We start from the raw sequence: 24,784 nt of genomic DNA, 5'->3' as shown, positions 1-24,784 counted from the left end.
CGATCCCCTTACTGGCAATGATGTACATTTCGAGTGTCAAAATTGTGAGTCAGATGCATGTGAATTGTCAAGGGTGCCACAGAAATACAATTAGTGTATTGCGGAAATAGCTCAGTTGGGAGAGCGTTAGACTGAAGCTCTAAAGGTCCCTGGTTCGATCCCGGGTATTTGTATTTGTTCTTTCTTCATGCTCTTGTCAAGGAAACTATCCACAGCTTTGTTTGTGGGCCTCAATGGTGTGTGCTACGCTGCTCCTCTGAAAGTAAGTAATTTCTTGCTTTTTCATCTGACATTTTGACATCAGTGTTACAGGAAAGTTGCTTGTCATTGTTACATGACAGTAGGTTGTCGTAAGACAAGGCTGCATGAAGTGTGAACTGGAGCTTTCTTGGATCCACAAAAAAAATTGTTTTTGGTGAATGCGGGCATCGATCCCACTACCTATAGCATGCTAAGCATTTGAGCTAATTCCCCAGCCGTTTGGAATTTCCGCAAGAAGCAACTTAGAGGGTCCAGTCTTGTCAGGCTATGCTGTTGGTGGACGTGTTCGTTTACGTGCCAGCACTTGCAGAGGCTCGGTGCATTTCAACAATTGAGCAAAATAGCAAATGGCTGGTTAGCTCAGTTGGTTAGAGTGTGGTGCTAATAACGCAAAGGTCATGGGTTCGATCCCCGCACTGGTTATGATGGTCATTTTGAGTGTCAAAATTGTGAGTTACATGCATGTGAATTGTCAAGGGTGCTACAGAATTAAATTGAGTGAATTGCTGAAATAGCTCAGTTGGGAGAGAGTTAGACTGAAGATCTAAAGGTCCCTGGTTCGATCCCGGGTTTCGGCATTTGTATTTGTTCTGGCTTCAAGGAAACTATCCACAGCTTTGTTTGTGGGCCTCAATGGTGTGTGCTACGCTGCTCCTCTGAAAGTAAATAATTTCTTGCTTTTTCAACTGACATTTTGACATCAGTGTTACAGGAAAGTTGCTTGTCATTGTTACATGACAGTAGGTTGTCGTAAGACAAGGCTGCATGAAGTGTGAACTGGAGCTTTCTTGGATCCACAAAAAAAATTGTTTTTGGGGAATGCGGGCATCGATCCCACTACCTATAGCATGCTAAGCAAACACAATACCAATTGATCAAATTCCCCAGCTGTTTGGAGTTGCCACAAGGAGCAACCAAGAGTGTCCAGTCTTGTCAGGCTATGCTGTTGGTGGACTTGTTAGTTTGTGCTCCAGCACTTGCAGAGGCTCGGTGCATCTCAACAACTGTGCTCTGTAGCCAGCGGCCGGTTAGCTCAGTTGGTTAGAGTGTGTGATACGCTGCTCTCTGAAAGTAAGTAATGTCTTTCTTTTTCATCTGACATTGTGACATCAGTGTTACATGAGAGTTTCTTGTCATTGTTACATGACAGTTTCTTGTCATTGTTTACATGACAGTAGGTTGTCGTAAGACAAGGCTGCATGAAGTGTGAACTGGAGTTTTCTTGGATCCATGAAAGAATTTGCTTTTGGAGAATGCAGGCATCGATCCCACTAACTCACGCATGCAAAGCATTTGAGCTAATTCCCCAGCCGTTTGGAATTTCCACAAGAAGCAACCTAGAGGGTCCAGTCTTGTCAGGCTATGCTGTTGGTGGACGTGTTCGTTTACGTGCCAGCACTTGCAGAGGCTCGGTGCATTTCAACAATTGAGCAAAATCAGAAATGGCCGGTTAGCTCAGTTGGTTAGAGTGTGGTGCTAATAACGGCAAGGTCATGGGTTCGATCCCCGTACTGGTTATGATGTACATTTTCAGTGTCAAAATTGTGAGTCACATGCATGTGAATTGTCAAGGGTGCCACAGAATTAAAATGAGTGAATTGCCGAAATAGCTCAGTTGGGAGAGCGTTAGACTGAAGATCTAAAGGTCCCTGGTTTGATCCCGGGTTTCGGTGTTTGTATTTGTTCTTTCTTCATGCTCTGGCTTCAAGGAAACTATCCACAGCTTTGTTTGTGGGCCTCAATGGTGTGTGCTACGCTGCTCCTCTGAAAGTAAGTAATTTCTTGCTTTTTCAACTGACATTTTGACATCAGTGTTACAGGAAAGTTATTGTCATTGTTACATGACAGTAGGTTGTCGTAAGACAAGGCTGCATGAAGTGTGAACTGGAGTTTTCTTGGATCCATGAAAGAATTTGCTTTTGAAAAATGCAGGCATCGATCCCACTAACTCACGCATGCAAAGCATTTGAGCTAATTCCCCAGCCGTTTGGAATTTCCGCAAGAAGCAACCTAGAGGGTCCAGTCTTGTCAGGCTATGCTGTTGGTGGACTTGTTTGTTTACGTGCCAGCACTTGCAGAGGCTCGGTGCATTTCAACAATTGAGCAAAATAGCAAATGGCCGGTTGGCTCAGTTGGTTAGAGTGTGGTGCTAATAACGCCAAGGTCATGGGTTCGATCCCCGTACTGGCTATGATGTACATTTTGAGTGTCAAAATTGTGAGTCACATGCATGTGAATTGTCAAGGGTGCCACAGAATTAAAATAACTGAATTGCCGAAATAGCTCAGTTGGGAGAGCGTTAGACTGAAGATCTAAAGGTCCCTGGTTTGATCCTGGGTTTCGGCGTTTGTATTTGTTCTTTCTTCATGCTCTGGCTTCAAGGAAACTATCCACAGCTTTGTTTGTGGGCCTCAATGGTGTGTGCTACGCTGCTCCTCTGAAAGTAAGTAATTTCTTGCTTTTTCAACTGACATTTTGACATCAGTGTTACAGGAAAGTTGCTTGTCATTGTTACATGACAGTAGGTTGTCGTAAGACAAGGCTGCATGAAGTGTGAACTGGAGCTTTCTTGGATCCACAAAAAAAATAGTTTTTGGGGAATGCGTGCATCAATCCCACTACCTATAGCATGCTAAGCAAACACAATACCAATTGATCAAATTCCCCAGCTGTTTGGAATTGCCACAAGGAGCAACCAAGAGTGTCCAGTCTTGTCAGGCTATGCTGTTAGTGGACTTGTTAGTTTGTGCTCCAGCACTTGCAGAGGCTCGGTGCATCTCAACAACTGTGCTCTGTAGCCAGCGGCCGGTTAGCTCAGTTGGTTAGAGTGTGTGATACGCTGCTCTCTGAAAGTAAGTAATGTCTTTCTTTTTCATCTGACATTGTGACATCAGTGTTACATGAGAGTTTCTTGTCATTGTTTACATGACAGTAAGTTGTCGTAAGACAAGGCTGCATGAAGTGTGAACTGGAGTTTTCTAGGATCCATGAAAGAATTTGCTTTTGGAGAATGCAGGCATCGATCCCACTACCTCACGCATGCAAAGCATTTGAGCTAATTCCCCAGCCGTTTGGAATTTCCGCCAGAAGCAACCTAGAGGGTCCAGTCTTGTCAGGCTATGCTGTTGGTGGACTTGTTTGTTTACGTGCCAGCACTTGCAGAGGCTCGGTGCATTTCAAGAATTGAGCAAAATAGCAAATGGCCGGTTAGCTCAGTTGGTTAGAGTGTGGTGCTAATAATGCCAAGGTCATGGGTTCGATCCCCGTACTGGCTATGATGTACATTTTCAGTGTCAAAATTGTGAGTCACATGCATGTGAATTGTCAAGGGTACCACAGAAAAACAATTAATGAATTGCCGAGATAGCTCAGTTGGGAGCGCGTTAGACTAAAGCTCTAAAGGTCCCTAGTTCGATCCCGGGTTCGGCATTTGTATTTGTTCTTTCTTCATGCTCTGGCTTCAAGGAAACTATCCACAGCTTTGTTTGTGGGCCTCAATGGTGTGTGCTACGCTGCTCCTCTGAAAGTAAGTGATTTCTTGTTTTTCATCTGACATTTTGACATCAGTGTTACAGGAAAGTTGCTTGTCATTGTTACATGACAGTAGGTTGTCGTAAGACAAGGCTGCATGAAGTGTGAACTGGAGATTTCTTGGAACCACAAAAAAAATTGTTTTTGGGGAATGCGGTCATCGATCCCACTACCTATAGCATGCTAAGCATTTGAGCTAATTCCCCAGTCGTTTGGAATTTCCGCAAGAAGCAACCTAGAGGGTCGAGTCTTGTCAGGCTATGCTGTTGGTGGACTTGTTTGTTTACGTGCCAGCACTTGCAGAGGCTCGGTGCATTTCAACAATTGAGCAAAATACCAAATGGCCGGTTTGCTGTACATTTTGAGTGTCAAAATTGTGAGTCACATGCATGTGAATTGTCAAGGGTGCCACAGAATTAAAATGAGTGAATTGCCGAAATAGCTCAGTTGGGAGAGCGTTAGACTGAAGATCTAAAGGTCCCTGGTTTGATCCCGGGTTTCGGCGTTTGTATTTGTTCTTTCTTCATGCTCTGGCTTCAAGGAAACTATCCACAGCTTTGTTTGTGGGCCTCAATGGTGTGTGCTACGCTGCTCCTCTGAAAGTAAGTAATTTCTTGTTTTTTCAACTGACATTTTGACATCAGTGTTACAGGAAAGTTGCTTGTCATTGTTACATGACAGTAGGTTGTCATAAGACAAGGCTGCATGAAGTGTGAACTGGAGCTTTCTTGGATCCACAAAACAATAGTTTTTGGGGAATGCGGGCATCGATCCCACTACCTATAGCATGCTAAGCAAACACAATACCAATTGATCAAATTCCCCAGCTGTTTGGAATTGCCACAAGGAGCAACCAAGAGTGTCCAGTCTTGTCAGGCTATGCTGTTGGTGGACTTGTTAGTTTGTGCTCCAGCACTTGCAGAGGCTCGGTGCATTTCAACAATTGAGCAAAATACCAAATGGCCGGTTTGCTGTACATTTTGAGTGTCAAAATTGTGAGTCACATGCATGTGAATTGTCAAGGGTGCCACAGAATTAAAATGAGTGAATTGCCGAAATAGCTCAGTTGGGAGAGCGTTAGACTGAAGATCTAAAGGTCCCTGGTTTGATCCCGGGTTTCGGCGTTTGTATTTGTTCTTTCTTCATGCTCTGGCTTCAAGGAAACTATCCACAGCTTTGTTTGTGGGCCTCAATGGTGTGTGCTACGCTGCTCCTCTGAAAGTAAGTAATTTCTTGTTTTTTCAACTGACATTTTGACATCAGTGTTACAGGAAAGTTGCTTGTCATTGTTACATGACAGTAGGTTGTCATAAGACAAGGCTGCATGAAGTGTGAACTGGAGCTTTCTTGGATCCACAAAACAATAGTTTTTGGGGAATGCGGGCATCGATCCCACTACCTATAGCATGCTAAGCAAACACAATACCAATTGATCAAATTCCCCAGCTGTTTGGAATTGCCACAAGGAGCAACCAAGAGTGTCCAGTCTTGTCAGGCTATGCTGTTGGTGGACTTGTTAGTTTGTGCTCCAGCACTTGCAGAGGCTCGGTGCATCTCAACAACTGTGCTCTGTAGCCAGCGGCCGGTTAGCTCAGTTGGTTAGAGTGTGTGATACGCTGCTCTCTGAAAGTAAGTAATGTCTTTCTTTTTCATCTGACATTGTGACATCAGTGTTACATGAGAGTTTCTTGTCATTGTTACATGACAGTTTCTTGTCATTGTTTACATGACAGTAGGTTGTCGTAAGACAAGGCTGCATGAAGTGTGAACTGGAGTTTTCTTGGATCCATGAAAGAATTTGCTTTTGGAGAATGCAGGCATCGATCCCACTAACTCACGCATGCAAAGCATTTGAGCTAATTCCCCAGCCGTTTGGAATTTCCGCAAGAAGCAACCTAGAGGGTCCAGTCTTGTCAGGCTATGCTGTTGGTGGACGTGTTCGTTTACGTGCCAGCACTTGCAGAGGCTCGGTGCATTTCAACAATTGAGCAAAATCGGAAATGGCCGGTTAGCTTAGTTTGTTAGAGTGTGGTGCTAATAACGTCAAGGTCATGGGTTCGATCCCCGTACTGGTTATGATGGTCATTTTGAGTGTCAAAATTGTGAGTCACATGCATGTGAATTGTCAAGGGTGCCACAGAAATACAATTAGTGAATTGCTGAAATAGCTCAGTTGGGAGAGCGTTAGACTGAAGCTCTAAAGGTCCCTGGTTCGATCCCGGGTTTCGGCATTTGTATTTGTTCTTTCTTCATGCTCTGGCTTCAAGGACACTATCTACAGCTTTGTTTGTGGGCCTCAATGGTGTGTGCTACGCTGCTCCTCTGAAAGTTAGTAATTTCTTGCTTTTTCATCTGACATTTTGACATCAGTGTTACAGGAAAGTTGCTTGTCATTGTTACATGACAGTAGGTTGTCGTAAGACAAGGCTGCATGAAGTGTGAACTGGAGCTTTCTTGGATCCTTGAAAGAATTTGCTTTTGGAGAACGCAGGCATCGATCCCACTACCTCACGCATGCAAAGCATTTGAGCAAATTCCCCAGCCGTTTGGAATTTCCCACTAACTCACGCATGCTAAGCATTTGAGCTAATTCCCCAGCCGTTTGGAAATTCCGCAAGAAGCAACCTAGAGGGTCCAGTCTTGTCAGGCTATGCTGTTGGTGGACTTGTTAGTTTGTGCTCCAGCACTTGCAGAGGCTCGGTGCATCTCAACAATTGTGCTCTGTAGCCAGCGGCCGGTTAGCTCAGTTGGTTAGAGTGTGTGATACACTGCTCTCTGAAAATAGGTAATGTCTTTCTTTTTCAGCTGACATTGTGACATCAGTGTTACATGAGAGTTTCTTGTCATTGTTTACATGACAGTAGGTTGTCGTAAGACAAGGCTGCATGAAGTGTGAACTGGAGTTTTCTAGGATCCATGAAAGAATTTTCTTTTGGAGAATGCAGGCATCGATCCCACTACCTCACGCATGCAAAGCATTTGAGCTAATTCCCCAGCCGTTTGGAATTTCCGCAAGAAGCAACCTAGAGGGTCCAGTCTTGTCAGGCTATGCTGTTGGTGGACTTGTTTGTTTACGTGCCAGCACTTGCAGAGGCTCGGTGCATTTCAACAATTGAGCAAAATAGCAAATGGCCGTTTAGCTCAGTTGGTTAGAGTGTGGTGCTAATAAAGCCAAGGTCATGGGTTCGATCCCCGTACTGGCTATGATGTACTTTTTGAGTGTCAAAATTGTGAGTCACATGCATGTGAATTGTCAAGGGTGCCACAGAAATAAAATTTGTGAATTGCCGAAATAGCTCAGTTGGGAGAGCGTTAGACAGAAGTTATTAAGGTACCTGGTTCGATCCCCGGTTTCGTCATTTGTATTTGTTCTTTCTTCATGCTCTGGCTTCAAGGAAACTATCCACAGCTTTGTTTGTGGGCCTCAATGGTGTGTGCTACGCTGCTCCTCTGAAAGTAAGTAATTTCTTGCTTTTTCGTCTGACATTTTGACATCAGTGTTACATGAGAGTTTCTTGTCATTGTTACATGACAGTTTCTTGTCATTGTTTACATGACAGTAGGTTGTCGTAAGACAAGGCTGCATGAAGTGTGAACTGGAGCTTTCTTGGGTCCACAAAAAAAAATGTTTTTGGGGAATACGGGAATCGATCCCACTACCTATAGCATGCTAAGCAAACACAATACCAATTGATCAAATTCCCCAGCTGTTTGGAATTGCCACAAGGAGCAACCAAGAGTGTCCAGTCTTGTCAGGCTATGCTGTTGGTGGACTTGATAGTTTGTGCTCCAGCACTTGCAGAGGCTCGGTGCATTTCAACAATTGAGCAAAACCGGAAATGGCCGGTTAGCTCAGTTGGTTAGAGTGTGGTGCTAATAACGCCAAGGTCATGGGTTCGATCCCCGTACTGGTTATGATGTACATTTTGAGTGATTACATTTTGAACCTAGAGGGTCCAGTCTTGTCAGGCTATGCTGTTGGTGGACGTGTTCGTTTACGTGCCAGCACTTACAGAGGCTCGGTGCATTTCAACAATTGAGCAAAATCGGAAATGGCCGGTTAGCTCAGTTAGTTAGAGTGTGGTGCTAATAACGCCAAGGTCATGGGTTCGATCCCCGTACTGGTTATAATGTACATTTTGAGTGTCAAAATTGTGAGTCACATACATGTGAATTGTCAAGGGTGCTACATAATTAACTTTAGTGAATTGCCGAAATAGCTCAGTTGGGAGAGCGTTAGACTGAAGATCTAAAGGTCCCTGGTTCGATCCTGGGTTTCGGCATTTGTATTTGTTCTTTCTTCATGCTCTGGCTTGAAGGAAACTATCCACAGCTTTGTTTGTGGCCCTTTGTGTGCTACGCTGCTCCTCAGAAAGTAAGTAATTTCTTGCTTTTTCATCTGACATTTTGACATCAGTGTTACAGGAAAGTTGCTTGTCATTGTTACATGACAGTAGGTTGTCGTAAGACAAGGCTGCATGAAGTGTGAACTGGAGCTTTCTTGGATCCACAAAAAAAAATGTTTTTGGTGAATGCGGGCATCGATCCCACTACCTATAGCATGCTAAGCAAACACAATACCAATTGATCAAATTCCCCAGCTGTTTGGAATTGCCACAAGGAGCAACCAAGAGTGTCCAGTCTTGTCAGGCTATGCTGTTGGTGGACTTGTTAGTTTGTGCTCCAGCACTTGCAGAGGCTCGGTGCATCTCAACAATTGTGCTCTGTAGCCAGCGGCCGGTTAGCTCAGTTGGTTAGAGTGTGTGATACGCTGCTCTCTGAAAATAGGTAATGTCTTTCTTTTTCATCTGACATTGTGACATCAGTGTTACATGAGAGTTTCTTGTCATTGTTACATGACAGTTTCTTGTCATTGTTTACATGACAGTAGGTTGTCGTAAGACAAGGCTGCATGAAGTGTGAACTGGAGTTTTCTTGGATCCATGAAAGAATTTGCTTTTGGAGAATGCAGGCATCGATCCCACTAACTCACGCATGCAAAGCATTTGAGCTAATTCCCCAGCCGTTTGGAATTTCCGCAAGAAGCAACCTAGAGGGTCCAGTCTTGTCAGGCTATGCTGTTGGTGGACTTGTTTGTTTACGTGCCAGCACTTGCAGAGGCTCGGTGCATTTCAACAATTGAGCAAAATAGCAAATGGCCGTTTAGCTCAGTTGGTTAGAGTGTGGTGCTAATAAAGCCAAGGTCATGGGTTCGATCCCCGTACTGGCTATGATGTACTTTTTGAGTGTCAAAATTGTGAGTCACATGCATGTGAATTGTCAAGGGTGCCACAGAAATAAAATTTGTGAATTGCCGAAATAGCTCAGTTGGGAGAGCGTTAGACAGAAGTTATTAAGGTACCTGGTTCGATCCCCGGTTTCGTCATTTGTATTTGTTCTTTCTTCATGCTCTGGCTTCAAGGAAACTATCCACAGCTTTGTTTGTGGGCCTCAATGGTGTGTGCTACGCTGCTCCTCTGAAAGTAAGTAATTTCTTGCTTTTTCGTCTGACATTTTGACATCAGTGTTACATGAGAGTTTCTTGTCATTGTTACATGACAGTTTCTTGTCATTGTTTACATGACAGTAGGTTGTCGTAAGACAAGGCTGCATGAAGTGTGAACTGGAGCTTTCTTGGGTCCACAAAAAAAAATGTTTTTGGGGAATACGGGAATCGATCCCACTACCTATAGCATGCTAAGCAAACACAATACCAATTGATCAAATTCCCCAGCTGTTTGGAATTGCCACAAGGAGCAACCAAGAGTGTCCAGTCTTGTCAGGCTATGCTGTTGGTGGACTTGATAGTTTGTGCTCCAGCACTTGCAGAGGCTCGGTGCATTTCAACAATTGAGCAAAACCGGAAATGGCCGGTTAGCTCAGTTGGTTAGAGTGTGGTGCTAATAACGCCAAGGTCATGGGTTCGATCCCCGTACTGGTTATGATGTACATTTTGAGTGATTACATTTTGAACCTAGAGGGTCCAGTCTTGTCAGGCTATGCTGTTGGTGGACGTGTTCGTTTACGTGCCAGCACTTACAGAGGCTCGGTGCATTTCAACAATTGAGCAAAATCGGAAATGGCCGGTTAGCTCAGTTAGTTAGAGTGTGGTGCTAATAACGCCAAGGTCATGGGTTCGATCCCCGTACTGGTTATAATGTACATTTTGAGTGTCAAAATTGTGAGTCACATACATGTGAATTGTCAAGGGTGCTACATAATTAACTTTAGTGAATTGCCGAAATAGCTCAGTTGGGAGAGCGTTAGACTGAAGATCTAAAGGTCCCTGGTTCGATCCTGGGTTTCGGCATTTGTATTTGTTCTTTCTTCATGCTCTGGCTTGAAGGAAACTATCCACAGCTTTGTTTGTGGCCCTTTGTGTGCTACGCTGCTCCTCAGAAAGTAAGTAATTTCTTGCTTTTTCATCTGACATTTTGACATCAGTGTTACAGGAAAGTTGCTTGTCATTGTTACATGACAGTAGGTTGTCGTAAGACAAGGCTGCATGAAGTGTGAACTGGAGCTTTCTTGGATCCACAAAAAAAAATGTTTTTGGTGAATGCGGGCATCGATCCCACTACCTATAGCATGCTAAGCAAACACAATACCAATTGATCAAATTCCCCAGCTGTTTGGAATTGCCACAAGGAGCAACCAAGAGTGTCCAGTCTTGTCAGGCTATGCTGTTGGTGGACTTGTTAGTTTGTGCTCCAGCACTTGCAGAGGCTCGGTGCATCTCAACAATTGTGCTCTGTAGCCAGCGGCCGGTTAGCTCAGTTGGTTAGAGTGTGTGATACGCTGCTCTCTGAAAATAGGTAATGTCTTTCTTTTTCATCTGACATTGTGACATCAGTGTTACATGAGAGTTTCTTGTCATTGTTACATGACAGTTTCTTGTCATTGTTTACATGACAGTAGGTTGTCGTAAGACAAGGCTGCATGAAGTGTGAACTGGAGTTTTCTTGGATCCATGAAAGAATTTGCTTTTGGAGAATGCAGGCATCGATCCCACTAACTCACGCATGCAAAGCATTTGAGCTAATTCCCCAGCCGTTTGGAATTTCCGCAAGAAGCAACCTAGAGGGTCCAGTCTTGTCAGGCTATGCTGTTGGTGGACGTGTTCGTTTACGTGCCAGCACTTGCAGAGGCTCGGTGCATTTCAACAATTGAGCAAAATCGTAAATGGCCGGTTAGCTCAGTTGGTTAGAGTGTGGTGCTAATAACGCCAAGGTCATGGATTCGATCCCCGTACTGGTTATGATGTACATTTTGAGTGTCAAAATTGTGAGTCACATGCATGTGAATTGTCAAGGGTGCCACAGAAATACAATTAGTGAATTGCCGAAATAGCTCAGTTGGGAGAGCGTTAGACTGAAGCTCTAAAGGTCCCTGGTTTGATCTCAGGTTTCGGCATTTGTGTTTGTTCTTTATTCAAGGAAACTATCCACAGCTTTGTTTGTAGGCCTCAATGGTGTGTGTTACGCTGCTCCTCTGAAAGTAAGTAATTTCTTGATTTTTCATCTGACATTGTGACATCAGTGTTACAGGAAAGTTTCTTGTCATTGTTACATGACAGTTTCTTGTCATTGTTTACATGACAGTAGGTTGTCGTAAGACAAGGTTGCATGAAGTGTGAACTGGAGCTTTCTTGGGTCCACAAAAAAAAATGTTTTTGGGGAATACGGGAATCGATCCCACTACCTATAGCATGCTAAGCAAACACAATACCAATTGATCAAATTCCCCAGCTGTTTGGAATTGCCACAAGGAGCAACCAAGAGTGTCCAGTCTTGTCAGGCTATGCTGTTGGTGGACTTGTTAGTTTGTGCTCCAGCACTTGCAGAGGCTCGGTGCATCTCAACAATTGTGCTCTGTAGCCAGCGGCCGGTTAGCTCAGTTGGTTAGAGTGTGTGATACGCTGCTCTCTGAAAATAGGTAATGTCTTTCTTTTTCATCTGACATTGTGACATCAGTGTTACATGAGAGTTTCTTGTCATTGTTACATGACAGTTTCTTGTCATTGTTTACATGACAGTAGGTTGTCGTAAGACAAGGCTGCATGAAGTGTGAACTGGAGTTTTCTAGGATCCATGAAAGAATTTGCTTTTGGAGAATGCAGGCATCGATCCCACTACCTCACGCATGCAAAGCATTTGAGCTAATTCCCCAGCCGTTTGGAATTTCCTCAAGAAGCAACCTAGAGGGTCCAGTCTTGTCAGGCTATGCTGTTGGTGGACGTGTTTGTTTACGTGCCAGCACTTGCAGAGGCTCGGTGCATTTCAACAATTGAGCAAAATCGTAAATGGCCGGTTAGCTCAGTTGGTTAGAGTGTGGTGCTAATAACGCCAAGGTCATGGATTCGATCCCCGTACTGGTTATGATGTACATTTTGAGTGTCAAAATTGTGAGTCACATGCATGTGAATTGTCAAGGGTGCCACAGAAATACAATTAGTGAATTGCCGAAATAGCTCAGTTGGGAGAGCGTTAGACTGAAGCTCTAAAGGTGCCTGGTTTGATCTCAGGTTTTGGCATTTGTGTTTGTTCTTTATTCAAGGAAACTATCCACAGCTTTGTTTGTAGGCCTCAATGGTGTGTGCTACGCTGCTCCTCTGAAAGTAAGTAATTTCTTGATTTTTCATCTGACATTTTGACATCAGTGTTACAGGACAGTTTCTTGTCATTGTTTACATGACAGTAGGTTGTCGTAAGACAAGGCTGCATGAAGTGTGAACTGGAGTTTTCTTGGATCCATGAAAGAATTTGCTTTTGGAGAATGCAGGCATCGATCCCACTAACTCACGCATGCAAAGCATTTGAGCTAATTCCCCAGCCGTTTGGAATTTCCGCAAGAAGCAACCTAGAGGGTCCAGTCTTGTCAGGCTAGGCTGTTGGCGGACTTGTTTGTTTACGTGCCAGCACTTGCAGAGGCTCGGTGCATTTCAACAATTGAGCAAAATAGCAAATGGCCGGTTAGCTCAGTTGGTTAGAGTGTGGTGCTAATAACGCCAAGGTCATGGGTTCGATCCCCGTACTGGTTATGATGTACATTTTGAGTGTCAAAATTGTGAGTCATATGCATGTGAATTGTCAAGGGTGCTACAGAATTAAATTTAGTGAATTGCCGAAATAGCTCAGTTGGGAGAGTGTTAGACTGAAGATCTAAAGGTCCCTGGTTCGATCCAGGGTTTAGGCATTTGTATTTGTTCTTTCTTCATGCTCTGGCTTCAAGGAAACTATCCACAGCTTTGTTTGTGGGCCTCAATGGTGTGTGCTACGCTGCTCCTCTGAAAGTAAGTAATTTCATGTTTTTCATCTGACATTTTGACATCAGTGTTACAGGAAAGTTGCTTGTCATTGTTACATGACAGTAGGTTGTCGTAAGACAAGGCTGCATGAAGTGTGAACTGGAGCTTTCTTGGATCCACAAAAAAAAGTGTTTTTGGGGAATGCGGGCATCGATCCCACTACCTCACGCATGCAAAGCATTTGAGCTAATTCCCCAGCCGTTTGGAATTTCCGCAAGAAGCAACCTAGAGGGTCTAGTCTTGTCAGGCTATGCTGTTGGTGGACTTGTTAGTTTGTGCTCCAGCACTTGCAGAGGCTCGGTGCATCTCAACAATTGTGCTCTGTAGCCAGCGGCCGGTTAGCTCAGTTGGTTAGAGTGTGTGATACGCTGCTCTCTGAAAGTAAGTAATGTCTTTCTTTTTCATCTGACATTGTGACATCAGTGTTACATGAGAGTTTCTTGTCATTGTTTACATGACAGTTTCTTGTCATTGTTTACATGACAGTAGGTTGTCGTAAGACAAGGCTGCAAGTGTGAACTGGAGTTTTCTAGGATCCATGAAAGAATTTGCTTTTGGAGAATGCAGGCATCGATCCCACTACCTCACGCATGCAAAGCATTTGAGCTAATTCCCCAGCCGTTTGGAATTTCCGCAAGAAGCAACTTAGAGGGTCCAGTCTTGTCAGGCTATGCTGTTGGTGGACGTGTTCGTTTACGTGCCAGCACTTGCAGAGGCTCGGTGCATTTCAATAATTGAGCAATATCGGAAATGGCCGGTTAGCTCAGTTGGTTAGAGTGTGGTGCTAATAACGCCAAGGTCATGGGTTCGATCCCCGTACTGGTTATGATGTACATTTTGAGTGTCAAAATTGTGAGTCATATGCATGTGAATTGTCAAGGGTGCTACAGAATTAAATTTAGTGAATTGCCGAAATAGCTCAGTTGGGAGAGTGTTAGACTGAAGATCTAAAGGTCCCTGGTTCGATCCCGGGTTTAGGCATTTGTATTTGTTCTTTCTTCATGCTCTGGCTTCAAGGAAACTATCCACAGCTTTGTTTGTGGGCCTCAATGGTGTGTGCTACGCTGCTCCTCTGAAAGTAAGTAATTTCATGTTTTTCATCTGACATTTTGACATCAGTGTTACAGGAAAGTTGCTTGTCATTGTTACATGACAGTAGGTTGTCGTAAGACAAGGCTGCATGAAGTGTGAACTGGAGCTTTCTTGGATCCACAAAAAAAAGTGTTTTTGGGGAATGCGGGCATCGATCCCACTACCTCACGCATGCAAAGCATTTGAGCTAATTCCCCAGCCGTTTGGAATTTCCGCAAGAAGCAACCTAGAGGGTCCAGTCTTGTCAGGCTATGCTGTTGGTGGACTTGTTAGTTTGTGCTCCAGCACTTGCAGAGGCTCGGTGCATCTCAACAATTGTGCTCTGTAGCCAGCGGCCGGTTAGCTCAGTTGGTTAGAGTGTGTGATACGCTGCTCTCTGAAAGTAAGAAATGTCTTTCTTTTTCATCTGACATTGTGACATCAGTGTTACATGAGAGTTTCTTGTCATTGTTTACATGACAGTTTCTTGTCATTGTTTACATGACAGTAGGTTGTCGTAAGACAAGGCTGCAAGTGTGAACTGGAGTTTTCTAGGATCCATGAAAGAATTTGCTTTTGGAGAATGCAGGCATCGATCCCACTACCTCACGCATGCAAAGCATTTGAGCTAATTCCCCAGCCGTTTGGAATTTCCGCAAGAAGCAACTTAGAGGGTCCAGTCTTGTCAGGCTATGCTGTTGGTGGACGTGTTCGTTTACGTGCCAGCACTTGCAGAGGCTCGGTGCATTTCAATAATTGAGCAATATCGGAAATGGCCGGTTAGCTCAGTTGGTTAGAGTGTGGTGCTAATAACGCCAAGGTCATGGGTTCGATCCCCGTACTGGTTATGATGTACATTTTGAGTGTCAAAATTGTGAGTCATATGCATGTGAATTGTCAAGGGTGCTACAGAATTAAATTTAGTGAATTGCCGAAATAGCTCAGTTGGGAGAGTGTTAGACTGAAGATCTAAAGGTCCCTGGTTCGATCCCGGGTTTAGGCATTTGTATTTGTTCTTTCTTCATGCTCTGGCTTCAAGGAAACTATCCACAGCTTTGTTTGTGGGCCTCAATGGTGTGTGCCTCAATGGTGTGTGCTACGCTGCTCCTCTGAAAGTAAGTAATTTCATGTTTTTCATCTGACATTTTGACATCAGTGTTACAGGAAAGTTGCTTGTCATTGTTACATGACAGTAGGTTGTCGTAAGACAAGGCTACATGAAGTGTGAACTGGAGCTTTCTTGGATCCACAAAAAAAAGTGTTTTTGGGGAATGCGGGCATCGATCCCACTACCTCACGCATGCAAAGCATTTGAGCTAATTCCCCAGCCGTTTGGAATTTCCGCAAGAAGCAACCTAGAGGGTCCAGTCTTGTCAGGCTATGCTGTTGGTGGACTTGTTAGTTTGTGCTCCAGCACTTGCAGAGGCTCGGTGCATCTCAACAATTGTGCTCTGTAGCCAGCGGCCGGTTAGCTCAGTTGGTTAGAGTGTGTGATACGCTGCTCTCTGAAAATAGGTAATGTCTTTCTTTTTCATCTGACATTGTGACATCAGTGTTACATGAGAGTTTCTTTTCATTGTTACATGACAGTTTCTTGTCATTGTTTACATGACAGTAGGTTGTCGTAAGACAAGGCTGCATGAAGTGTGAACTGGAGTTTTCTAGGATCCATGAAAGAATTTGCTTTTGGAGAATGCAGGCATCGATCCCACTACCTCACGCATGCAAAGCATTTGAGCTAATTCCCCAGCCGTTTGGAATTTCCGCAAGAAGCAACCTAGAGGGTCCAGTCTTGTCAGGCTATGCTGTTGGTTTACATGACAGTAGGTTGTCGTAAGACAAGGCTGCAAGTGTGAACTGGAGTTTTCTAGGATCCATGAAAGAATTTGCTTTTGGAGAATGCAGGCATCGATCCCACTACCTCACGCATGCAAAGCATTTGAGCTAATTCCCCAGCCGTTTGGAATTTCCGCAAGAAGCAACTTAGAGGGTCCAGTCTTGTCAGGCTATGCTGTTGGTGGACGTGTTCGTTTACGTGCCAGCACTTGCAGAGGCTCGGTGCATTTCAACAATTGAGCAAAATAGCAAATGGCCGGTTAGCTCAGTTGGTTAGAGTGTGGTGCTAATAACGCCAAGGTCATGGGTTCGATCCCCGTACTGGTTATGATGTACATTTTGAGTGTCAAAATTGTGAGTCATATGCATGTGAATTGTCAAGGGTGCTACAGAATTAAATTTAGTGAATTGCCGAAATAGCTCAGTTGGGAGAGTGTTAGACTGAAGATCTAAAGGTCCCTGGTTCGATCCCGGGTTTAGGCATTTGTATTTGTTCTTTCTTCATGCTCTGGCTTCAAGGAAACTATCCACAGCTTTGTTTGTGGGCCTCAATGGTGTGTGCTACGCTGCTCCTCTGAAAGTAAGTAATTTCATGTTTTTCATCTGACATTTTGACATCAGTGTTACAGGAAAGTTGCTTGTCATTGTTACATGACAGTAGGTTGTCGTAAGACAAGGCTGCATGAAGTGTGAACTGGAGCTTTCTTGGATCCACAAAAAAAAGTGTTTTTGGGGAATGCGGGCATCGATCCCACTACCTCACGCATGCAAAGCATTTGAGCTAATTCCCCAGCCGTTTGGAATTTCCGCAAGAAGCAACCTAGAGGGTCCAGTCTTGTCAGGCTATGCTGTTGGTGGACTTGTTAGTTTGTGCTCCAGCACTTGCAGAGGCTCGGTGCATCTCAACAATTGTGCTCTGTAGCCAGCGGCCGGTTAGCTCAGTTGGTTAGAGTGTGTGATACGCTGCTCTCTGAAAATAGGTAATGTCTTTCTTTTTCATCTGACATTGTGACATCAGTGTTACATGAGAGTTTCTTGTCATTGTTACATGACAGTTTCTTGTCATTGTTTACATGACAGTAGGTTGTCGTAAGACAAGGCTGCATGAAGTGTGAACTGGAGTTTTCTAGGATCCATGAAAGAATTTGCTTTTGGAGAATGCAGGCATCGATCCCACTACCTCACGCATGCAAAGCATTTGAGCTAATTCCCCAGCCGTTTGGAATTTCCGCAAGAAGCAACCTAGAGGGTCCAGTCTTGTCAGGCTATGCTGTTGGTGGACTTGTTAGTTTGTGCTCCAGCACTTGCAGAGGCTCGGTGCATTTCAACAATTGAGCAAAATAGCAAATGGCCGGTTAGCTCAGTTGGTTAGAGTGTGGTGCTAATAACGCCAAGGTCATGGGTTCGATCACCGTACTGGCTATGATGTACATTTTGAGTGTCAAAATTGTGAGTCACATGCATGTGAATTGTCAAGGGTGCCACATAATTAAAATGAGTGAATTGCTGAAATAGCTCAGTTGGGAGAGCGTTAGACTGAAAATCTAAAGGTCCCTGGTTTGATCCCGGGTTTCGGCATTTGTATTTGTTCTTTCTTCATGCTCTGGCTTCAAGGAAACTATCCACAGCTTTGTTTGTGGGCCTCAATGGTGTGTGCTACGCTGCTCCTCTGAAACTAAGTCATTTCTTGCTTTTTCAACTGACATTTTGACATCAGTGTTACAGGAAAGTTGCTTGTCATTGTTACATGACAGTAGGTTGTCGTAAGACAAGGCTGCATGAAGTGTGAACTGGAGCTTTCCTGGATCCACAAAAAAAATAGTTTTTGGGGAATGCGTGCATCGATCCCACTACCTATAGCATGCTAAGCAAACACAATACCAATTGATCAAATTCCCCAACTGTTTGGAATTGCCACAAGGAGCAACCAAGAGTTTCCAGTCTTGTCAGGCTATGCTGTTGGTGGACTTGTTAGTTTGTGCTCCAGCACTTGCAGAGGCTCGGTGCATCTCAACAACTGTGCTCTGTAGCCAGCGGCCGGTTAGCTCAGTTGGTTAGAGTGTGTGATACGCTGCTCTCTGAAAGTAAGTAATGTCTTTCTTTTTCATCTGACATTGTGACATCAGTGTTACATGAGAGTTTCTTGTCATTGTTACATGACAGTTTCTTGTCATTGTTTACATGACAGTAGGTTGTCGTAAGACAAGGCTGCATGAAGTGTGAACTAGAGTTTTCTTGGATCCATGAAAGAATTTGCTTTTGGAGAATGCAGAAATCGATCCCACTAACTCACGCATGCAAAGCATTTGAGCTAATTCCCCAGCCGTTTGGAATTTCCGCAAGAAGCAACCTAGAGGGTCCAGTCTTGTCAGGCTATGCTGTTGGTGGACTTGTTTGTTTACGTGCCAGCACGTTCAGAGGCTCGGTGCATTTCAACAATTGAGCAAAATAGCAAATGGCCGATTAGCTCAGTTGGTTAGAGTGTGGTGCAATAATGCCAAGGTCATGGGTTCGATCCCCGTACTGGCTATGATGTACATTTTGAGTGTCAAAATTGTGAGTCACATGCATGTGAATTGTCAAGGGTGCCGCAGAAATAAAATTTGTTAATTGCCGAAATAGCCCAGTTGGGAGAGCGTTAGACTGAAGATATTAAGGTACCTGGTTCGATCCCGGGTTTCGGCATTTGTATTTGTTCTTTCTTCATGCTCTGGCTTCAAGGAAACTATCCAAAGCTTTGTTTGTGGGCCTCAATGGTGTGTGCTACGCTGCTCCTCTGAAAGTAAGTAATTTCTTGCTTTTTCATCTGACATTTTGACATCAGTGTTACAGGAAAGTTGCTTGTCATTGTTACATGACAGTAGGTTGTCGTAAGACAAGGCTGCATGAAGTGTGAACTGGAGCTTTCTTGGATCCACAAAAAAAAATGTTTTTGAGGAATGCGGGCATCGATCCCACTACCTATAGCATGCTAAGCAAACACAATACCAATTGATAAAATTCCCCAGCTGTTTGGAGTTGCCACAAGGAGCAACCAAGAGTGTCCAGTCTTGTCAGGCTATGCTGTTGGTGGACTTGTTAGTTTGTGCTCCAGCACTTGCAGAGGCTCGGTGCATCTCAACAATTGTGCTCTGTAGCCAGCGGCCGGTTAGCTCAGTTGGTTAGAGTGTGTGATACGCTGCTCTCTGAAAGTAGGTAATGTCTTTCTTTTTCATCTGACATTGTGACATCAGTGTTACATGAGAGTTTCTTGTCATTGTTTACATGACAGTAGGTTGTCGTAAGACAAGGCTGCATGAAGTGTGAACTGGAGTTTTTTTGGATCCAATAAAGAATTTGCTTTTGGAGAATGCAGGCATCGATCCCACTTCCTCACGCATGCAAAGCATCTGAGCTAATTCCCCAGCCGTTTGGAATTTCCGCAAGAAGCAACCTAGAGGGTCCAGTCTTGTCAGGCTATGCTGTTGGTGGACTTGTTTGTTTACGTGCCAGCACTTGCAGAGGCTCAGTGCATTTCAACAATTGAGCAAAATAGCAAATGGCCGGTTAGCTCAGTTGGTTAGAGTGTGGTGCTAATAACGCCAAGGTCATGGGTTCGATCCCCGTACTGGCTATGATGTACATTTTGAGTGTCAAAATTGTGAGTCACATGCATGTGAATTGTGAAGGGTGCCACAAAAATAAAAATAGTGAATTGCTGAAATAGCTCAGTTGGGAGAGCGTTATTCTGAAGATTTAAAGGTCCCTGGTTCGATCCCAGGTTTCGGCATTTGTATTTGTTCTTTCTTCATGCTCTGGCTTCAAGGAAACTATCCACAACTTTGTTTGTGGGCCTCAATGGTGCGTGCTACGCTGCTCCTCTGAAAGTAAGTAATTTCTTGCTTTTTCAACTGACATTTTGACATCAGTGTTACAGGAAAGTTGCTTGTCATTGTTACATGACAGTAGGTTGTCGTAAGACAAGGCTGCATGAAGTGTGAACTGGAGCTTTCTTGGATCCACAAAAAAAATAGTTTTTGGGGAATGTGGGCATCGATCCCACTACCTATAGCATGCTAAGCAAACACAATACCAATTGATCAAATTCCCCAACTGTTTGGAATTGCCACAAGGAGCAACCAAGAGTGTCCAGTCTTGTCAGGCTATGCTGTTGGTGGACTTGTTAGTTTGTGCTCCAGCACTTGCAGAGGCTCGGTGCATCTCAACAACTGTGCTCTGTAGCCAGCGGCCGGTTAGCTCAGTTGGTTAGAGTGTGTGATACGCTGCTCTCTGAAAGTAAGTAATGTCTTTCCTTTTCATCTGACATTGTGACATCAGTGTTACATGATAGTTTCTTGTCATTGTTACATGACAGTTTCTTGTCATTGTTTACATGACAGTAGGTTGTCGTAAGACAAGGCTGCATGAAGTGTGAACTGGAGTTTTCTAGGATCCATGAAAGAATTTGCTTTTGGAGAATGCAGGCATCGATCCCACTACCTCACGCATGCAAAGCATTTGAGCTAATTCCCCAGCCGTTTGGAATTTCCGCAAGAAGCAACCTAGAGGGTCCAGTCTTGTCAGGCTATGCTGTTGGTGGACTTGTTTGTTTACGTGCCAGAACTTGCAGAGGCTCGGTGCATTTCAACAATTGAGCAAAAGAGCAAATGGCCGGTTAGCTCAGTTGGTTAGAGTGTTGTGCAAATAATGCCAAGGTCATGGGTTTGATCCCCGTACTGGCTATGATGTACATTTTAAATGTCAAAATTGTGAGTCACATGCATGTGAATTGTCAAGGGTGCCACAGAAATACAATTAGTGAATTGCCGAAATAGCTCAGTTGGCAGAGCGTTAGACTGAAGCTCCCTGGTTCGTTCCCGGGTTTCGGCATTTGTATTTGTTCTTTCTTCATGCTCTGGCTTCAAGGAAACTATCCACAGCTTTGTTTGTGGGCCTCAATGGTGTGTGCTACGCTGCTCCTCTGAAAGTAAGTAATTTCTTGCTTTTTCAACTGACATTTTGACATCAGTGTTACAGGAAAGTTGCTTGTCATTGTTACATGACAGTAGGTTGTCGTAAGACAAGGCTGCATGAAGTGTGAACTGGAGCTTTCTTGGATCCACAAAAAAAATTGTTTTTGGGGAATGCGGGCATCAATCCCACTACCTATAGCATGCTAAGCAAACACAATACCAATTGATCAAATTCCCCAGCTGTTTGGAATTGCCACAAGGAGCAACCAAGAGTGTCCAGTCTTGTCAGGCTATACTGTTGGTGGACTTGTTTGTTTACGTGCCATCACTTGCAGAGGCTCGGTGCATTTCAACATTTGAGCAAAATAGCAAATGGCAGGTTAGCTCAGTTGGTTAGAGTGTGGTGCAAATAATGCCAAGGTCATGGGTTCGATCCCCGTACTGGCTATGATGTACATTTTGAGTGTCTAAATTGTGAGTCACATCAATGTGAATTGTCAAGGGTGCCACATAAATACAATTAGTGAATTGTCGAAATAGCTCAGTTGGGAGAGCGTTAGACTGAACCTCTAAAGGTCCCTGGTTTGATCCCAGGTTTCGGCATTTGTGCTTGTTCTTTATTCAAGGAAACTATCCACAGCTTTGTTTGTGGGCCTCAACGGTGTGTGCTACGCTGCTCCTCTGAAAGTAAATAATTTCTTGCTTTTTCATCTGACATTTTGACATCAGTGTTACAGGAAAGTTGCTTGTCATTGTTACATGACAGTAGGTTGTCGTAAGACAAGGCTGCATGAAGTGTGAACTGGAGTTTTCTTGGATCCATGAAAGAATTTGCTTTTGGAGAATGCAGGCATCGATCCCACTACCTATAGCATGCTAAGCATTTGAGCTAATTCCCCAGCCGTTTGGAATTTCCGCAAGAAGCAACATAGAGGGTCCAGTCTTGTCAGGCTATGCTGTTGGTGGACGTGTTCGTTTACATGCCAGCACTTGCAGAGGCTCGGTGCATTTCAACAATTGAGCAAAATTGGAAATGGCCGGTTAGCTCAGTTGGTTAGAGTGTGGTGCTAATAACGCAAAGGTCATGGGTTCGATCCCCGTACTGGTTATGATGGTCATTTTGAGTGTGAAAATTGTGAGTTACATGCATGTGAATTGTCAAGGGTGCTACAGTATTACAATTAGTGAATTGCCGAAATAGCTCAGTTGGGAGAGCGTTAGACTGAAGATCTAAAGGTCCCTGGTTTGATCCCGGGTTTCGGCATTTGAATTTGTTCTTTCTTCATGCTCTGGCTTCAAGGAAACTATCCACAGCTATGTTTGTGGGCCTCAATGGTGTGTGCTACGCTGCTCCTCTGAAAGTAAGTAATTTCTTGCTTTTTCAACTGACATTTTGACATCAGTGTTACAGGAAAGTTGCTTGTCATTGTTACATGACAGTAGGTTGTCTTAAGACAAGGCTGCATGAAGTGTGAACTGGAGCTTTCTTGGATCCACAAAAAAAATAGTTTTTCGGGAATGCGGGCATCGATCCCACTACCTATGCTAAGCTAAGCTAACTTATGCATGCTAAGCAAACACAATACCAATTGATCAAATTCCCCAGCTGTTTGGAATTGCCACAAGGAGCAACCAAGAGTGTCCAGTCTTGTCAGGCTATGCTGTTGGTGGACTTGTTTGTTTGTGCTCCAGCACTTGCAGAGGCTCGGTGCATCTCAACAACTGTGCTCTGTAGCCAGCGGCCGGTTAGCTCAGTTGGTTAGAGTGTGTGATACGCTGCTCTCTGAAAGTAAGTAATGTCTTTCTTTTTCATCTGACATTGTGACATCAGTGTTACATGAGAGTTTCTTGTCATTGTTACATGACAGTTTATTGTCATTGTTTACATGACAGTAGGTTGTCGTAAGACAAGGCTGCATGAAGTGTGAACTGGAGTTTTCTTGGATCCATGAAAGAATTTGCTTTTGGAGAATGCAGGCATCGATCCCACTAACTCACGCATGCAAAGCATTTGAGCTAATTCCCCAGCCGTTTGGAATTTCCGCAAGAAGCAACCCAGAGGGTCCAGTCTTGTCAGGCTATGCTGTTGGTGGACTTGTTTGTTTACGTGCCAGCACTTGCAGAGGCTCGGTGCATTTCAACAATTGAGCAAATTAGCAAATGGCCGGTTAGCTCAGTTGGTTAGAGTGTGGTGCTAATAACGCCAAGGTCATGGGTTCGATCCCCGTTCTGGCTGTGATGTACATTTTGAGTGTCAAAATTGTGAGTCACATGCATGTGAATTGTCAAGGGTACCACAGAAATCAAATTAGTGAATTGCCGAAATAGCTCAGTTGGGAGAGCGTTAGACTGAAGATATTAAGGTAACTGGTTCGATCCCGGGTTTCGACATTTGTATTTGTTCTTTCTTCATGCTCTGGCTTCAAGGAAACTATCCACAGCTTTTTTTGTGGGCCTCAATGTTGTGTGCTACGCTGCTCCTCTGAAACTAAGTAATTTCTTGCTTTTTCAACTGACATTTTGACATCAGTGTTACAGGAAAGTTGCTTGTCGTTGTTACATGACAGTAGGTTGTCGTAAGACAAGGCTGCATGAAGTGTGAACTGGAGTTTTCTTGGATCCACAAAAAAAATAGTTTTTGGGGAATGCGGGCATCGATCCCACTACCTATAGCATGCTAAGCAAACACAATACCAATTGATCAAATTCCCCAGCTGTTTGGAATTGCCACAAGGAGCAACCAAGAGTGTCCAGTCTTGTCAGGCTATGCTGTTGGTGGACTTGTTAGTTTGTGCTCCAGCACTTGCAGAGGCTCGGTGCATCTCAACAACTGTGCTCTGTAGCCGGCGGCCGGTTAGCTCAGTTGGCTAGAGTGTGTGATACGCTGCTCTCTGAAAGTAAGTAATGTCTTTCTTTTTCATCTGACATTGTGACATCAGTGTTACATGAGAGTTTCTTGTCATTGTTACATGACAGTTTCTTGTCATTGTTTACATGACAGTAGGTTGTCGTAAGACAAGGCTGCATGAAGTGTGAACTGGAGTTTTCTTGGATCCATGAAAGAATTTGCTTTTGGAGAATGCAGGCATCGATCCCACTAACTCACGCATGCAAAGCATTTGAGCTAATTCCCCAGCCGTTTGGAATTTCCGCAAGAAGCAACCTAGAGGGTCCAGTCTTGTCAGGCTATGCTGTTGGTGGACGTGTTCGTTTACGTGCCAGCACTTGCAGAGGCTCGGTGCATTTCAACAATTGAGCAAAATCGGAAATGGCATGTTAGCTCAGTTGGTTAGAGTGTGGTGCTAATAACGCCAAGGTCATGGGTTCGATCCCCGTAGTGGTTATGATGGTCATTTTGAGTGTCAAAATTGTGAGTCACCTGCATGTGAATTGTCAAGGGTGCCACAGAAATACGATTAGTGAATTGCCGAAAAAGCTCAGTTGGGAGAGCGTTAGACTGAAGCTCTAAAGGTCCCTGGTTCGATCCCGGGTTGCGGTATTTGTATTTGTTCTTTCTTCATGCTCTGGCTTCAAGGAAACTATCCACAGCTTAGTTTGTGGGCCTCAATGGTGTGTGCTACGCTGCTCCTCTGAAAGTAAGTAATTTCTTGCTTTTTCATCTGACATTTTGACATCAGTGTTACAGGAAAGTTGCTTGTCATTGTTACATGACAGTAGGTTGTCGTAAGACAAGGCTGCATGAAGTGTGAACTGGAGCTTTCTTGGATCCACAAAAAAAATAGTTTTTGGGGAATGCGGGAATCGATCCCACTACCTATAGCATGCTAAGCAAACACAATACCAATTGATCAAATTCCCCAGCTGT

At 44.1% G+C, this 24,784-nt stretch overlaps 29 non-coding genes across 29 annotated transcripts; all 29 read left to right on the top strand.

The window, feature by feature from the left end:
* Window positions 1-766: 766 nt before the first annotated feature.
* trnaf-gaa (transfer RNA phenylalanine (anticodon GAA)) lies at window positions 767-839 on the top strand. The gene has a single exon. It is a non-coding gene; the product is annotated as a tRNA-Phe (tRNA).
* An 866-nt stretch (window positions 840-1,705) lies between these two features.
* On the top strand, window positions 1,706-1,779 carry trnai-aau (transfer RNA isoleucine (anticodon AAU)). Its single transcript has one exon. It is a non-coding gene; the product is annotated as a tRNA-Ile (tRNA).
* Window positions 1,780-1,861: 82 nt separating this feature from the next.
* On the top strand, window positions 1,862-1,934 carry trnaf-gaa (transfer RNA phenylalanine (anticodon GAA)). The gene has a single exon. It is a non-coding gene; the product is annotated as a tRNA-Phe (tRNA).
* Window positions 1,935-2,378: 444 nt separating this feature from the next.
* Window positions 2,379-2,452, top strand: trnai-aau (transfer RNA isoleucine (anticodon AAU)). The gene has a single exon. It is a non-coding gene; the product is annotated as a tRNA-Ile (tRNA).
* Window positions 2,453-2,534: 82 nt separating this feature from the next.
* trnaf-gaa (transfer RNA phenylalanine (anticodon GAA)) lies at window positions 2,535-2,607 on the top strand. Its single transcript has one exon. It is a non-coding gene; the product is annotated as a tRNA-Phe (tRNA).
* Window positions 2,608-3,462: 855 nt separating this feature from the next.
* Window positions 3,463-3,536, top strand: trnai-aau (transfer RNA isoleucine (anticodon AAU)). Its single transcript has one exon. It is a non-coding gene; the product is annotated as a tRNA-Ile (tRNA).
* Window positions 3,537-3,617: 81 nt separating this feature from the next.
* trnaf-aaa (transfer RNA phenylalanine (anticodon AAA)) lies at window positions 3,618-3,691 on the top strand. The gene has a single exon. It is a non-coding gene; the product is annotated as a tRNA-Phe (tRNA).
* A 533-nt stretch (window positions 3,692-4,224) lies between these two features.
* On the top strand, window positions 4,225-4,297 carry trnaf-gaa (transfer RNA phenylalanine (anticodon GAA)). Its single transcript has one exon. It is a non-coding gene; the product is annotated as a tRNA-Phe (tRNA).
* A 546-nt stretch (window positions 4,298-4,843) lies between these two features.
* trnaf-gaa (transfer RNA phenylalanine (anticodon GAA)) lies at window positions 4,844-4,916 on the top strand. Its single transcript has one exon. It is a non-coding gene; the product is annotated as a tRNA-Phe (tRNA).
* Window positions 4,917-5,950: 1,034 nt separating this feature from the next.
* On the top strand, window positions 5,951-6,023 carry trnaf-gaa (transfer RNA phenylalanine (anticodon GAA)). The gene has a single exon. It is a non-coding gene; the product is annotated as a tRNA-Phe (tRNA).
* Window positions 6,024-7,633: 1,610 nt separating this feature from the next.
* On the top strand, window positions 7,634-7,707 carry trnai-aau (transfer RNA isoleucine (anticodon AAU)). Its single transcript has one exon. It is a non-coding gene; the product is annotated as a tRNA-Ile (tRNA).
* Window positions 7,708-7,846: 139 nt separating this feature from the next.
* Window positions 7,847-7,920, top strand: trnai-aau (transfer RNA isoleucine (anticodon AAU)). Its single transcript has one exon. It is a non-coding gene; the product is annotated as a tRNA-Ile (tRNA).
* Window positions 7,921-8,002: 82 nt separating this feature from the next.
* Window positions 8,003-8,075, top strand: trnaf-gaa (transfer RNA phenylalanine (anticodon GAA)). Its single transcript has one exon. It is a non-coding gene; the product is annotated as a tRNA-Phe (tRNA).
* A 1,585-nt stretch (window positions 8,076-9,660) lies between these two features.
* On the top strand, window positions 9,661-9,734 carry trnai-aau (transfer RNA isoleucine (anticodon AAU)). The gene has a single exon. It is a non-coding gene; the product is annotated as a tRNA-Ile (tRNA).
* A 139-nt stretch (window positions 9,735-9,873) lies between these two features.
* trnai-aau (transfer RNA isoleucine (anticodon AAU)) lies at window positions 9,874-9,947 on the top strand. Its single transcript has one exon. It is a non-coding gene; the product is annotated as a tRNA-Ile (tRNA).
* Window positions 9,948-10,029: 82 nt separating this feature from the next.
* On the top strand, window positions 10,030-10,102 carry trnaf-gaa (transfer RNA phenylalanine (anticodon GAA)). The gene has a single exon. It is a non-coding gene; the product is annotated as a tRNA-Phe (tRNA).
* A 1,030-nt stretch (window positions 10,103-11,132) lies between these two features.
* Window positions 11,133-11,205, top strand: trnaf-gaa (transfer RNA phenylalanine (anticodon GAA)). The gene has a single exon. It is a non-coding gene; the product is annotated as a tRNA-Phe (tRNA).
* Window positions 11,206-12,758: 1,553 nt separating this feature from the next.
* trnai-aau (transfer RNA isoleucine (anticodon AAU)) lies at window positions 12,759-12,832 on the top strand. The gene has a single exon. It is a non-coding gene; the product is annotated as a tRNA-Ile (tRNA).
* Window positions 12,833-13,851: 1,019 nt separating this feature from the next.
* Window positions 13,852-13,925, top strand: trnai-aau (transfer RNA isoleucine (anticodon AAU)). Its single transcript has one exon. It is a non-coding gene; the product is annotated as a tRNA-Ile (tRNA).
* An 82-nt stretch (window positions 13,926-14,007) lies between these two features.
* On the top strand, window positions 14,008-14,080 carry trnaf-gaa (transfer RNA phenylalanine (anticodon GAA)). The gene has a single exon. It is a non-coding gene; the product is annotated as a tRNA-Phe (tRNA).
* An 864-nt stretch (window positions 14,081-14,944) lies between these two features.
* Window positions 14,945-15,018, top strand: trnai-aau (transfer RNA isoleucine (anticodon AAU)). Its single transcript has one exon. It is a non-coding gene; the product is annotated as a tRNA-Ile (tRNA).
* Window positions 15,019-15,100: 82 nt separating this feature from the next.
* trnaf-gaa (transfer RNA phenylalanine (anticodon GAA)) lies at window positions 15,101-15,173 on the top strand. Its single transcript has one exon. It is a non-coding gene; the product is annotated as a tRNA-Phe (tRNA).
* A 1,087-nt stretch (window positions 15,174-16,260) lies between these two features.
* On the top strand, window positions 16,261-16,334 carry trnai-aau (transfer RNA isoleucine (anticodon AAU)). Its single transcript has one exon. It is a non-coding gene; the product is annotated as a tRNA-Ile (tRNA).
* An 82-nt stretch (window positions 16,335-16,416) lies between these two features.
* On the top strand, window positions 16,417-16,489 carry trnaf-gaa (transfer RNA phenylalanine (anticodon GAA)). Its single transcript has one exon. It is a non-coding gene; the product is annotated as a tRNA-Phe (tRNA).
* An 866-nt stretch (window positions 16,490-17,355) lies between these two features.
* On the top strand, window positions 17,356-17,429 carry trnai-aau (transfer RNA isoleucine (anticodon AAU)). The gene has a single exon. It is a non-coding gene; the product is annotated as a tRNA-Ile (tRNA).
* An 82-nt stretch (window positions 17,430-17,511) lies between these two features.
* On the top strand, window positions 17,512-17,584 carry trnaf-gaa (transfer RNA phenylalanine (anticodon GAA)). Its single transcript has one exon. It is a non-coding gene; the product is annotated as a tRNA-Phe (tRNA).
* Window positions 17,585-19,546: 1,962 nt separating this feature from the next.
* On the top strand, window positions 19,547-19,620 carry trnai-aau (transfer RNA isoleucine (anticodon AAU)). Its single transcript has one exon. It is a non-coding gene; the product is annotated as a tRNA-Ile (tRNA).
* Window positions 19,621-22,149: 2,529 nt separating this feature from the next.
* trnaf-gaa (transfer RNA phenylalanine (anticodon GAA)) lies at window positions 22,150-22,222 on the top strand. Its single transcript has one exon. It is a non-coding gene; the product is annotated as a tRNA-Phe (tRNA).
* An 898-nt stretch (window positions 22,223-23,120) lies between these two features.
* On the top strand, window positions 23,121-23,194 carry trnai-aau (transfer RNA isoleucine (anticodon AAU)). Its single transcript has one exon. It is a non-coding gene; the product is annotated as a tRNA-Ile (tRNA).
* Window positions 23,195-24,784: the final 1,590 nt, after the last annotated feature.

This window comes from Oncorhynchus clarkii, chromosome 29, assembly GCF_045791955.1.
Source record: "Oncorhynchus clarkii lewisi isolate Uvic-CL-2024 chromosome 29, UVic_Ocla_1.0, whole genome shotgun sequence".
Taxonomy (NCBI): domain Eukaryota; kingdom Metazoa; phylum Chordata; class Actinopteri; order Salmoniformes; family Salmonidae; genus Oncorhynchus; species Oncorhynchus clarkii.
The sequence above is the reverse complement of the archived record's forward strand: the minus strand, read 5'-3'. Positions and strand labels throughout refer to the sequence as shown.